This window comes from Oryzias latipes, chromosome 15 (assembly GCF_053564925.1).
Source record: "Oryzias latipes strain Hd-rR chromosome 15, Olatipes_Hd-rR_3.1".
Taxonomy (NCBI): Eukaryota; Metazoa; Chordata; class Actinopteri; order Beloniformes; family Adrianichthyidae; genus Oryzias; species Oryzias latipes.
In genome coordinates this window covers 27,963,467-27,975,906 of record NC_136251.1, presented here as the reverse complement: position 1 = coordinate 27,975,906, position 12,440 = coordinate 27,963,467, and the positions used below count along the sequence as shown (strand labels likewise).

The 12,440-nt window shown below is 40.8% G+C and overlaps 1 protein-coding gene across 50 annotated transcripts in view; it reads right to left on the bottom strand.

Moving 5' to 3' along the window:
- LOC101159771 (neurexin-1a) overlaps positions 1-12,440 on the bottom strand; it is a 310,837-nt gene that overhangs the window by 90,792 nt on the left and 207,605 nt on the right. The window lies entirely within an intron of this gene.

Here is a 12,440-nt window from a genome sequence, read left to right as displayed (position 1 = left end):
TGGTGTTGGACCGGACGGAAAAGGAAAGAGGGGAAGAAGAGAGAGGGACGTTAGAGAGAGGGGGGGTAGGGGGTGATAATAGAAGGGGAAGGGGGATAAGACCATGAAGCAGCATAAAGCAACAAGTTTACTGGTTGTTAATCATTATGGTAAGGTTTAAATGTAAAAAAAAATAAAAATAAGGGCGGAGCCTGTCCACACACACACTCAAATGTTATAAACACACATGTTAGTTGCAAAAATGTCCACCTGTCGACATGTACACAAAACAGATAGTGTTCACACGCATACTTATGCCTTAAAACCAACTAGTGTGAAATATTTCAGTCATTCAGTCTGTTGAGCTAACACCTGTGCTCAGGTGAGTGTTTATGTTCTTCTAAAATGGATGGTGGAACGTGAAAAGAAGGAGGGAGAGTGCCCAGCCATCCCCACCCCAAGACCCCCACCGCACCAGCAGCGGCAGCCGGAATCCCCCCAACGCCACACGGGAACCGGCAGGGAACAACCGCCGCCCGGGCGACCAAGCCCGCCACCCAGGCCAGGGCCAGCAGGGCCGCCGCAAGGCCCCCAGAGCCAGAGAGCAGGGAGGCACGGAGGGAAAGAGAGCGCCGCCCCAGCCCAATCAGGAGAGCAGCCCCCCCGCCGCGCCGGGAGAACCCAACGCAGGGCCCCACCGGAGAAGGACGCCCACAGCCCCAGACGAGCACCCCACCACCACCCAGGAGTTCCGGGCATCCCCCCGCCCCAACCCCAGGTACGAGCCAGGACCCCCCAAGGGAGACCCGCTCCGCATTCCAGGCAGCCATCCGCCCGGCCCACGGTTGGTCCAGGGAGGAGCGAGGCAGGGGCCCGCCGCCCCCGCCCAGGAGGGGGGAACCCCGGGGAAAAAAGAGGGCCCACAAGGGGTGTTGTAAATATGGCCCGACCAGGCTCGGCCACAGTTGGAAATTTGGCGGGCCCAGCACTCAGGAGCAAGGACCAGAACCCACCCCCCAGGGACACGAACACCCCCGGCTCAGATGTAATGTGAACCCCCCCACCGTGCGGAGAGAGCACCGCCGGGCCCAGGAAGCCGGCACCCCGGGGACACGGCCGCCGTTGCAAAGGGGCCCGTACCCCCCACCAGGGAAGAGGCAGGGGACAGATGGTCCTAGGTCCCACCTTCCTTGCAAATTGTGTGTGTGTGTATGTGTGTTTGAGAGAGTGTGTGTGTGCATGTGTGTGTGTTTATGTTGGGATGTATATATTGAGGGGGGGAGGGGTGTATGTACTAAGGGGAGTGCAGTTAAAATTGGCGGGTAGGGCACTAAGGGGACATCTCCTGATTACTCACAGTGACGTCCCCTCACCCTCCCCACCAAGGGGCCCTAAATGTCTAAGGTGCGGTTAAAATTGGTGGGTAGGGTGCTAGGAGGACATCTGCTGCTTGCTGGCAGTGATGTCCAAGCACCCCCCCTACCAAGGGCCCTACATGTTTAAGGTGCAAATAAAACCGAAAGAGGGGGGGCCCACTCCATACGGCAACCATAGGAGGGGGGCCACTGCCTAGTAAACCCCCCCCCAAGGCTCATCGGAATTAAATGAATGCAAAGAAATGTAAGCTGATTTCTGATTAACATAAAAAAACTGCCATTTTTATGATATATTGGACAAAAAGCTACAATGATTTGCTAAACATTTACGTGCAAATGTGAGCAACAGGGGAGAGACAGCGTGGTAAAAATTAACGGGGCAGGGAGTTAAACAGCTTTAACATAAACAATGCATTATAAATCATTCTCGACTGTAATTCCAATATTTTCCTGTAAACGGGTTTACAAGAATATAAAACTATCAATACATTTAGCATTTATTTTCATAATGATGTCTTCGTCCCCTCGGTTTTTCATCATTGTGCTGTGATAAAAATGTCACTCCATTCAGATTCCATTCCCTCATCTGACTCAGTGACACTGTCAGCCATTAGCGAAAAAGAATGGCATCATTAATTGATGATAATGACAATAATGATTATAAAATAATGTTGGGACATACATATCTATGACCGGATTTATTGTTTCATAAGGCGTAATTCACATTTGTAAAAGCTAATGATGATAACACTGTAAGCATTTTAGTTTTTCTAATGGATAAAAGCCCCATGCAGCTTGATGACTTGACAAAGGGAGAGACATCAAGCCAGACTTGAAGAGGGAACGTTTCTTGTTCAAAGAACATAAAACACAAGAAAAAAAAACAAAGTTATCTTGTTTAGTTCATGTGGATCTGATGCGATGTATCCAACAGTAATTTCTGTCATGAAGCTCACACAGAACTGTGGTCATCATCCCTTAAGCCATATAACACTTACTCCACACTTCATATTATCATCATTAAGTGCTTTTAGACTATGTTAGCATCAGAACACTGTATCCTAAAGCAGTTCTTTTATATCTTGATATGATTTGACATCATTTTTATAACACTAGTACTTAAATACTCTCTTTCTGCTGTCTGACTCATTAAAAACAGTATGATTACTTTATTTTGTGGACTGTAGTCCTTAGAAAATATGACTAATTAACACAATCTTTAAATTGTTATAGTATTCATGCAAGAATTGAAAGTTAAAATGTCTGAACTAACATGATGCATCACTACAAAATCTAGAGCTGGCACTGAGATGTATCATGTAATTTGAGCTGAAGGGGTTGAGGGTTTCTTTTAGACGGAATGCAGCTTCCAACACTGTTGTAGTGAGAGTTTTGCTAGATATAGAGGAAAAAAAACCTGTCAAAATGCTTAAAATTGGTGGAAGCTGGGAATGGCGAGAATATAAAAAGAGAGAGAATTTGACAGGGAAAAAAAACAGAAGTACTGCCACATACCAGATCACATAAATAACAGACAAATGTTTAGCGCTTGCGTGTATGGAGTGAAACTAAACATGATCTGATTTTCAATGCCAATTTCTAAAGTGTGTGGATAAGAGCAAAATTCAGAAGGTTCCATAATGTAGCAGAAATCCAACACAGTTTCAAAAAAAATGGGGGAAAAACTCAGAATTTTGCGTTTTTTAGAAAACACTTGAAACGTGTAACATTTATCATTAGAAAATGCTTGTTTGTTTTTAAAACTCAATGGTAGTGTATTTTGATTTAATAGTGGGTATGTCCGAATTCCTTCACTACTCACTACAAATGTTTGTTTTTTTTAATAAACCATCAACGCATTCATCTTTAGAACTCGGTAGATTCATAAAAAATCGTTGCAAAACGCTCATATCAAAACGATTTTAATTTGTGAAATCAATGACTTCATATTTGCCGTTTACCTTGATTTTGTGATTTTGTTAAATCCAGAGAAAATTCAAGCTTTATAGAGCATTTTAGACTTAACCCCTTGACACTGTACGTAGCTAATTCACAACAAGCCCTTTAATCCAGGACTTATCTTAAATCAGCATCACCTTGAAAGGCAAAAACACTGAAGAATATTGTTTATGTAATTGGAAATAAAGTCAGGCACATTTAGAAATGAAAATGTGAATGAAAATTGTGTTTCGTATATTATAAAAAAATGTTACACACTTCAAGGATTATCGTCAACATGTTACAATGAAAGGATTTACACTTTTGTAATTTCAAAGGGTAGACAGTATACGATTTAAAGTGTTATAACATGCATTTTACAGTTGGATTGATTTGCATTGTGGAAAGCTATGACAGAGCAGTGTGTTATATTATTAGTATTTATATGTGGGGGAAAAAACAAAAATAGTCTTAAAATTATTTTATCTTATAACTTGTTTGTAGTTAGATCAACCAGTCTAATACATATATTTACAGTTGTTCAGCAGCATGACATTATTGAATGTCTGCCATTTTAGTTCTTGTGCTGGGGACTAATTATGCACTGGCTCCATATGTGATATTTGTTTTCTCTCCTGGGACACTGGGGCAGATATGGATCTGTCGTAGTCATTAGATACAGTAATGTCCTGGAAATTCTTGCCTGTTTTTTGTCTTTTAATCGGGCAACCATTACGGCCAATTCTCAGTTCCCCAAAAAGAGTGAAGAATGCCCACACCAAACAAAAATAAAAAAAAGGATTTATGATCTTATTAAACTAAATGCACATGGTTTATTTATATATATATATTTAAAAAGAAAACGTCTGTGGGTGTTTTCCCACCCAAGCATGGCTCCTCTACCAGAACCCTCAAAGTTGGGGGTGCTGCTCAGTATCTTTGCACCTCTGAGCACTGCACTTTTTTGGGCTGAGAAGTCTAAAGTACTTCCAGAGATCTCCAGCTTGGGGGTTACTGCTCCGATCCCCACTGTCACCTTCACCCTTCGAAACTTTCTCCAGTTCTTCTCTGAGTCCTGAGACTCTATTTTCTCGTGTTCTTTCAGATGTTGCCATTGTTTGGTATTGCCCATTGACTGTATATGCGAACTGGACTGAGCGACTCCTCCCCCTTGCCTTCCAAACAGAACGTACCCGCCGGCTCAAAAAAACTAAAATCCTATAGACGGCATTCCATTTGTCAGAAAAATAGTTCTTGCTCTGACACTTTTTTAACATCTTCTATCATTTACTTATTGACGTCATCTGGCTCCAACATGGCAGCCTCCATATCACAAACAAATGGCGCCTGAATTGACTTAATTTTGTTGGAGCCGGAAATAAGCCATTTTCTATGGGGGATGTCATTGGATCCAGTTCTCATATGCAGTTAATAGTATTGCCACATCAACCCAATGGCCTTCCTCTGTCCTTTATGTAATTATAAAGTGTGTGTGTGTGTGCCATAAACATAAGTGTCTCATTCATACAGTAGTAAAAGAGGAAAAGCCTGGATGAGCTGGTAAGTCCTACTGAAGCTGTTACGCAGCCCAGATCAGGCCTCCATGTTGAACTCCTTAACCACTAGCCTCCCCTTTTAAAGGATAATGAATTAATTTGTCCTCGCGTTGGACTGCAGTGAGAGCTGGCTGCTGTGTCAGTTAACATCAAAGAAGATAAACACTGGCAGATCAAACACTCTGCTTTCATTAAAAATGCAGCACCATTCCAGGAGTTCTTGGCCTAAGAGGTGTGCGGGATAGCAGACGGTATAGTAGCAAACATGCCCTGTGTGTTAAAGCCCTTTGTTATTGACTTCTCAATGTCTACTTATGCTGCACTGAAGAGGCAGCATAGCAAACTGCCCTATGAGAGGCATATGGTTAGCAGATAACTGCAGGGTCATGCGACTAGACAGGTTGGTGTGAGGAAAGCAGCACTGGCTCACTGACTTGGTACAGCGGTAGTGGGAGGCAGAGGGATTTACAGACCAGGCAGTTTATTTGACAGCGCTGTTGAGCTAAGGTCAGGCTTGCAGACTGTCTTTCCTCTAACCTCCAAAACAGTCATCATATCTCGCTTCATATTACCACCTCTGCCGAGAAACGGGGGAGGAATCCAATCATAATTACATAGTTGTGATGGAAATGTGAAGAGGAGAGATGACATTATAGATCTGCTTTCTGTCAGCACCTCGCACTTCCATTTCTCTATCTGCCGCCAGATTCCTGTAATGACTGCTGTGCAAAAATAGATCACCAAAGTCCTGATGTACACTATTGCTTTTTGATGTTAATTTTGATCATTTAAGGAAGCTTTTGTATGGAATGAAAAAAAATCATGACTGCTTAAACAAAACAGCTTTTTCTAGGTTACCAGATCTTTGCGGTGGAAAATAGCCAAAGTGTGTAAAAAAAAATCCCTGCTGTAAGTGCCAATGCTAAGTAGGAATTAAGTAGCTGAGCTGCTACGTTCAAGTGCAACTTTAAACCCTGCAAGAAGACAAAACTGTATTAAAAATAACATCGCTTGAGTTTCCACTGCATCTGTGGACCTTTAGGGAGACGTACAATTAAAAGAAGCTTAATGATGTCTATTGGATTACCATTTCAGTTTTCAGAGTAATCGTTTGTGGGATTTATGAGGACACTGCGCTCCAATCCAACACTATCGGTATCTGGTAAAGGAGCTATTTCCGATCGATGTTTTTGAAGATTTAGTGCCATGAGAGAAAATCAAGAGCCAACGAGATCAATTTCTTTCCCCATGAATCGCCGTCCCCTTACTGTATTTTAACTTTCACAACAATTAAAGTGTCTGCTAGTCGGAGAGACAAAGCAGTGAGAACACAGCAGGGTAACAAGCAAAACCATAAAAACACAAAAGAAATTTGTTGGCTTTTTTAGCTGATTTCTCCTACTTAATGGTTGCAAAGATACAAACTCTGAAGACGGTCAAATAGACACAACTCCCTGTATTTTACTATATATCTAAGAAAAACATCACACTCCACAAAAATCCATGAGGATGAGACCGTCACGCTGATATAAATCGTAAATAAAACACACAAAACTTCGACCTGTTGATAAACGTGCAGATTCGTTTAGACCTCGGCAGATTCAATAACATGAAGTTTTCAAAACTCAACTCCTTAATTTTAGTGTAATTATTGAAAATCATGTTTTTGGTGTTTTCAATATGTTGTTGTGGCATTTTTCTGATGATGGAAGACATATATCAAGAAAATTAAACGGAAAATTGCATTTCTGTGTAATCCTTTGTTGTAAAATCAGGGGCGGATAAAAAATGCAGTTTGAAAAAGAGCGTATTGATGACATACATCACAAGCTCCCTTATTATGCATTCACTTGTGTTTTTGTTGCACCTCTGTTAGGTCGGGGGTGTGAGGGGCTGTAAGCTAGCAAGACAGCATTAAAACAAATAGCCCTCAGTTATGGGTGATGGGAAGGGGAGACTGGGGTTGCTCAGCACCAGTGGTCCCACCCAAACTCAGAGGTGAATTTCTAATGAACTACTGCCGCTCTGCAAAAACTATGTCTCAGGTTTTTTTTTCTTCTTAAAATTTGGTTAAAAACGGCATCAACATAATAAAAAGACCAATGGGAACGATTTGAAAACGGATCAAAAGATGATCACAGTGGGACTTTACTTTGTATTTATAAATGGTAATCCAACTAATAATACATCTTAATACATTGTAAACAACGTAAAATTCATCAACAGTCCTGTAAAATGTTAAATTTTATGGGGGAAAAAAGAGGATGTTCAATAGTCATTTTCCATGTGTGCACAGTTTTAAATTTTTTTCCCCCCACGACTGATTTAAATGTCTGCATGTTTGTATGTCTCTTCACTCACACTAATATAAACATCCCCTAAAAAACAACAAAAAACAGACTGTCGGCCTGGATTGTCCTCGACTGTAACCATCGTACCTTCCTATCTCTGCATAGTGGGGCTTTGTGTTGGCAAGGTGACATTCCTGTCAAGGTTTTTCTTGTCTCTGCCTGTTTGCTGCTCTGGCGTTGTACTGTGAACTTTACCGCTCTAAAGAGAAAAAAGCCATGGCATTAAAGATTCCCCTTCTTATCCAACTCAACATTTCTCTCCAAAACAACAACAGTGCAGTGTGGATGGACAGCAGAAACATTTCAGGGTTATTTGAGCAAACTACCCTTCATTTGCCAGTATTTCAGATTGTTTATTATTTTAATTTTTCTTAATCAAGGAAAATTAAATCACTTCAACAACATCAGGCTGTAATTTCAATATTTTCACATTGCCCCTAGAGCTCGTTCCATCTGCCTTTTATTGGAGAAAAAATTAATCATTTCAGTCACTATACAGTAAAGCTCTTATCACCAAAGCACTGCAGCACCCTATGAGATAACTACTCTAGCCCTTTAAAATACAAACTGGACATTTTTACGTTTTTTGTAAGACGTCTGATGTCTCATAAGGATATTTATATATTCTCTGCACTGTATGCATCATTTTTCAAGTTGTGACAGCCATGATTAATTTATTAAACTCTCATGAGCCAGTTTGCATCATCTCTAATGTAAGTTTGTTTATTTCAACTAACTTAAGAATACTGAGTCCACAGGAGTAGCACATTTAGAGAAGAAAGCAGCAAATACTAATGTTTCTATTTAATATTATTTCAGAAGTCAAAGCAGTTCTGTGCTCATCCATCGACCTTTAGAACCTGCTGAATCCCTTTCTGGATCATGAGATTGAATATTGCCTTTTATAAGAGGACTTCTCTTTGTTTACAAAAACTTTACTGTTGTTGCATTTTATGTAATAGAAAATGTAATTCTGAAATCTAATTTAAACTACTGAAGTGTTTTGTCGTTTTCTTATTTGAGAGATTGTGTGATTTTAGCACTTTTTCTTGTTTTGCTTTGGGTTGGCATTTGTGTTTATTGTTAGATTTTGCGATCAGGTTATTTTGAGACTTTTCTTATTTTTTCATGTTCTCCCTCTTCTCAGCCGGTCCATTTTATCACCAGAATAAAGTAACTGAACTCTGCAGCTCTTGTACATTTCTAAATGTTTTTCCTGGGTATAAGGTCAGGGCTTTGAGCCTTTATCAGCCTTTTTGGGTCTTCCTGGTTTTGGGTTAGTTCAGTCTTGTTCTGACATGTCTCCCAGGATGCACACAAGTATTTTAGCTTGGTTGAAAATAATTCAATTTTCTGTTGCTTGTTACATGTTTTTTCAGCCTATTTTAAATCAACCGCCAATATATATATATGGTAAATGACGTATACTTATATAGCGCTTTCTACCTTCTGTCGAAGGCCCAAAGCGCTTTACAGTCACAGCCCCATTCACCCATGCACACACACATTCACACACTGATGGCGGCTCTTCTGCCGAACACTGGCGCCAACCTACCACCAGAGGCAAAGTGGGGTTCAGTGTCTTGCCCAAGGACACTTCGACACATATGCGTGCAAGGCGGGAATCGAACCTTCAATCTTACGATAATGGGTCGACTGCCCAACCGCTGCACCACGGCCACCCCATATATATATATATATATATATATATATATATATATATATATATATATATATATATATATATATCACCCCACCCCCCCATTCCAAACCTCATAGTCTTCATGTAAAGAGAATGTGACACGAAGCTTTTGTCACGCCGCTCGACATCCAACGCATTGATATATATTTAATTTAAATAAGGAAAAAAATATAACTAAGGAAAAAAAACACCCCCAGTCTGACAATATGAATAGCTTTTCTAGGTAATTTATTCCTCTTTCAATTTTGATTGACATATTTTGTATGTCAAGATAATTACTAATGGTGGATCAAGGTGAAAACATGAAGGCGGTTGTTACTTTACTGGATTAGACATGGTAGTCACTGTATGTTTTCTGTGAATCTTTCCAGTTGATGAACGAAATAGATTGTTGGAGAGCGCAAACGAGACTGCAAGGTTTCCCTGGAACTCAGCAGCCAGTCTCAATCCAATCTTCATTCCATTATAATGTTCAGAGTTCCACTTCAGCACAACCCTTTAACAATACAAACCTAACCCTGGAGTGTTGATCCCCAGAAAAAGAGAGGGAAACTTTCTCTGCCTTTAGTGGAGCATGAACAACCCTTCGGGAGACTGAGAAGACTGCGGATTGTTGACTTCGCTTAATCCTCTTCAAACACAAACAACTGACTTTCTTCTAATAGGATAGATGGTTAACACAGAACCAGGAGGCGTTAGAATTCAAGACTGGAGCTATAACATGTATGACATACAATCACTAGCTTTATGATTCCAATGTCCATTCAAACATTAACTTGATTAGCAAACATCGAATTAGTTGGATTCTGTTTGATTATGTAGAACCGAAACATTTTATTGAAGATGGATTGGAAACCGAAGAACATGGCAGCAAAATAGACCAGCAGCAGTTCTGTCATTAAATGAGATCACAACAGAAATTCTACTTTCTACCATTTTCTGCTCTGCTTTTTTATGCTGTTGTGCTCTTTTTTTCAGCAATAAACCCCCCTTCGGTTTTATCAGATGACTGGACTTACAGTTGTTCTCCTTGTCAGCAGAAAGCCGAGAGGGCAGAATAGCTAAATCAACTGAGAGCTCAGACTTCTCACTTACTATGTGTTGCCTTAATAAGTCAGGGTGCATTGGCATATAAACAGCTCTACAGTTCATGGCCAAGAGATTAATGTGTAACTACTGGCCAAATGTTAATTCAGTATCTGTATATCTAATTTTGGGGGGTAAACATAATTGGAAAAACATTTACTTTTCCATATGTTTGATAGAAAATACTTAAATCCCTGTGAAGTTGCAGTTTTTATTATTATTTATTATCCACGTTGGTTGCTTTTACTTAATAAATAAATAAACAAACAAAAACCCTGTTAAAAACTGATTTTAAAAGCCTCAAATGCCTGGGATTCATGCAAGACTGGACCAAATAGGCTAATTAGCTGTTTCTACACTATTGTTTTAACTATATCCAGTGACCTGTGAGCCTTAAGCTTCTTCTAATGAAGACAATCCCAAAGCACCAATTTTGCAGAGGACAGCTGACGGGGCCCAACCTGTCTACATAAGCTGCAAAGGATTAATCCTCTCTCTCTGCCTCCTCTCTTCCTGCCTTGCTAATTTGATGTAATTGAATTAAGTGGAGACTAAAAGTGGGACACTGCTGCTTGCCCCTATGATTGGCCGTCCTTATTAGAGGGTAAAAGATACAGGCTTCACAATTACAGGAGCTATAGAACCTAATGAAAATGGGGAAAGAAAGAGGGGGGACACGGTATCTCTGAAATTAAAGTTGTTGCCCTGGCAACCATTTACATTGTCAAATAGGCAAATGTGGCACATCATTGTAGTTTAAATTGCACCAGTATATTGATCTGAAGTGAGGATTTATTCTAAACAATTTTTTGCCAAAGATCTGACCAACTATTTTTCAATTTGTACAACATAACTAAAGCCTTGGTCAAAACTACCATTATGGATGCCTCTACGGAGCATGCAGGTGACCCACACGAAATATCAAGGTCCTAGACTGTTTGCCCACAGAGCGAAAAAGTTCGTACAAATTTTTTCTGCGGCCGTACTGCGGACAACTTGTTGTAGTGAACACCTATTCAATACACAAAGGTGTATAATACTTCGCTCAAAAAAAGAAAGGTCAATGGAAATTTGCACGTTTTGAGCTTCCGCGTTCACTCACTTTCATGTGTCTCGTTAATGCGTGTCTTCGCTTGATTTTAAGTCACTTTTCGGGTCCTATGTACAATACATGCATCCATTAAAAGTTAAACCAGAAGACCTTTGACCAACCAGGGATTGGATTTGGTCGTGAGATATGGACAGCGTCCTTTTCAAAACACATAAGTAACAACTGTTTGAAAATTGATCATGGAGGGAAACTTAATAATTGCAGTTTGTACTCGGCTGGTATTATTTGACACCAAGTCTTTCATTTATCGGAGTAGAGCTGTGAAACAAAAAGCCTGGAGCAAGAATTGCGAGATTTTCACCTCTTGGACAATTTGCAGCAAGCCTGTAAGTACATGTACTTGTCTCAAGGAGGGACAGTCCAGTGTGAACACCATATGCTAAAAGCCATCAAGAATGCCTGTTTAGTGCAGTGATTACGGTAAGATGCTGGTACATCATACAACGACCAGTTCTGTGCAGTACGCTAGGTGCCGGTCAGTGCTGTTCCTGGGATAAGTGCGCGCTCCTTGCGGGCACCATGCAGTTTGACTGATAGACAATCAGAGCAAAGTTTGTGTTTGCATTGTGTGGGCATAGTTTGGACATCCTATGGGCAATAGATATCACCTTCACACTGTATGCGTACAGCATTCATGTGCTGTCAGTTGGCGGCCAGTACTCGCACCTTACTGATGACTAGACTGTGGGGTAAGGGCACAGTACAACGGAGTCACCTGTGAGTCACAAGTGCTTGCAAGTTAAATTATCCTTACAAATACTTCACAATACACACAACAATGGTACGTTCACTTTTCATGACATCCCTTGAGGTGGTTGAACAAGCCTCAGGCCATCTGATGGACCTACTTGCGCTCCTATTAAGATGTGGCTACTCCTGTCTACAACCCTCCTGGACAACCCAAACACCCGCCGTACCTGTATGGGCCAATCCCCTGTAAGGGTGCATGGGACTAAGATTTAAAGTCTAAGATCTTTTTCATTGCCTGTGCACACAGTACCAGTGCAAGTGTCTGCTATGTCTAGTATATATTTTCCTTGTCTATAAAATGACTGCCAATCTTGCTCCTTTATTCTACTTTGTCTATTTTATACCTCTACTATCCAAAAGGTTGGAAGGTTGACTCCAGGGTCCTTGTCTGAAGAGAACCACGTACGGTCATACGTACTTAGTAGTGTATCAACGTGAACTCTGAACCCACTTTTTACTACAGTATTAAAGATATTTTAAATGAAGAGACAGGTGTCTGCATCCTACTGTAGCAGACTTTCAGCATATTTTACACTCACGCTGTTCTGAAGGGATAAGTCTTGACTGCATCATAACACAGCCCCGGGGCAG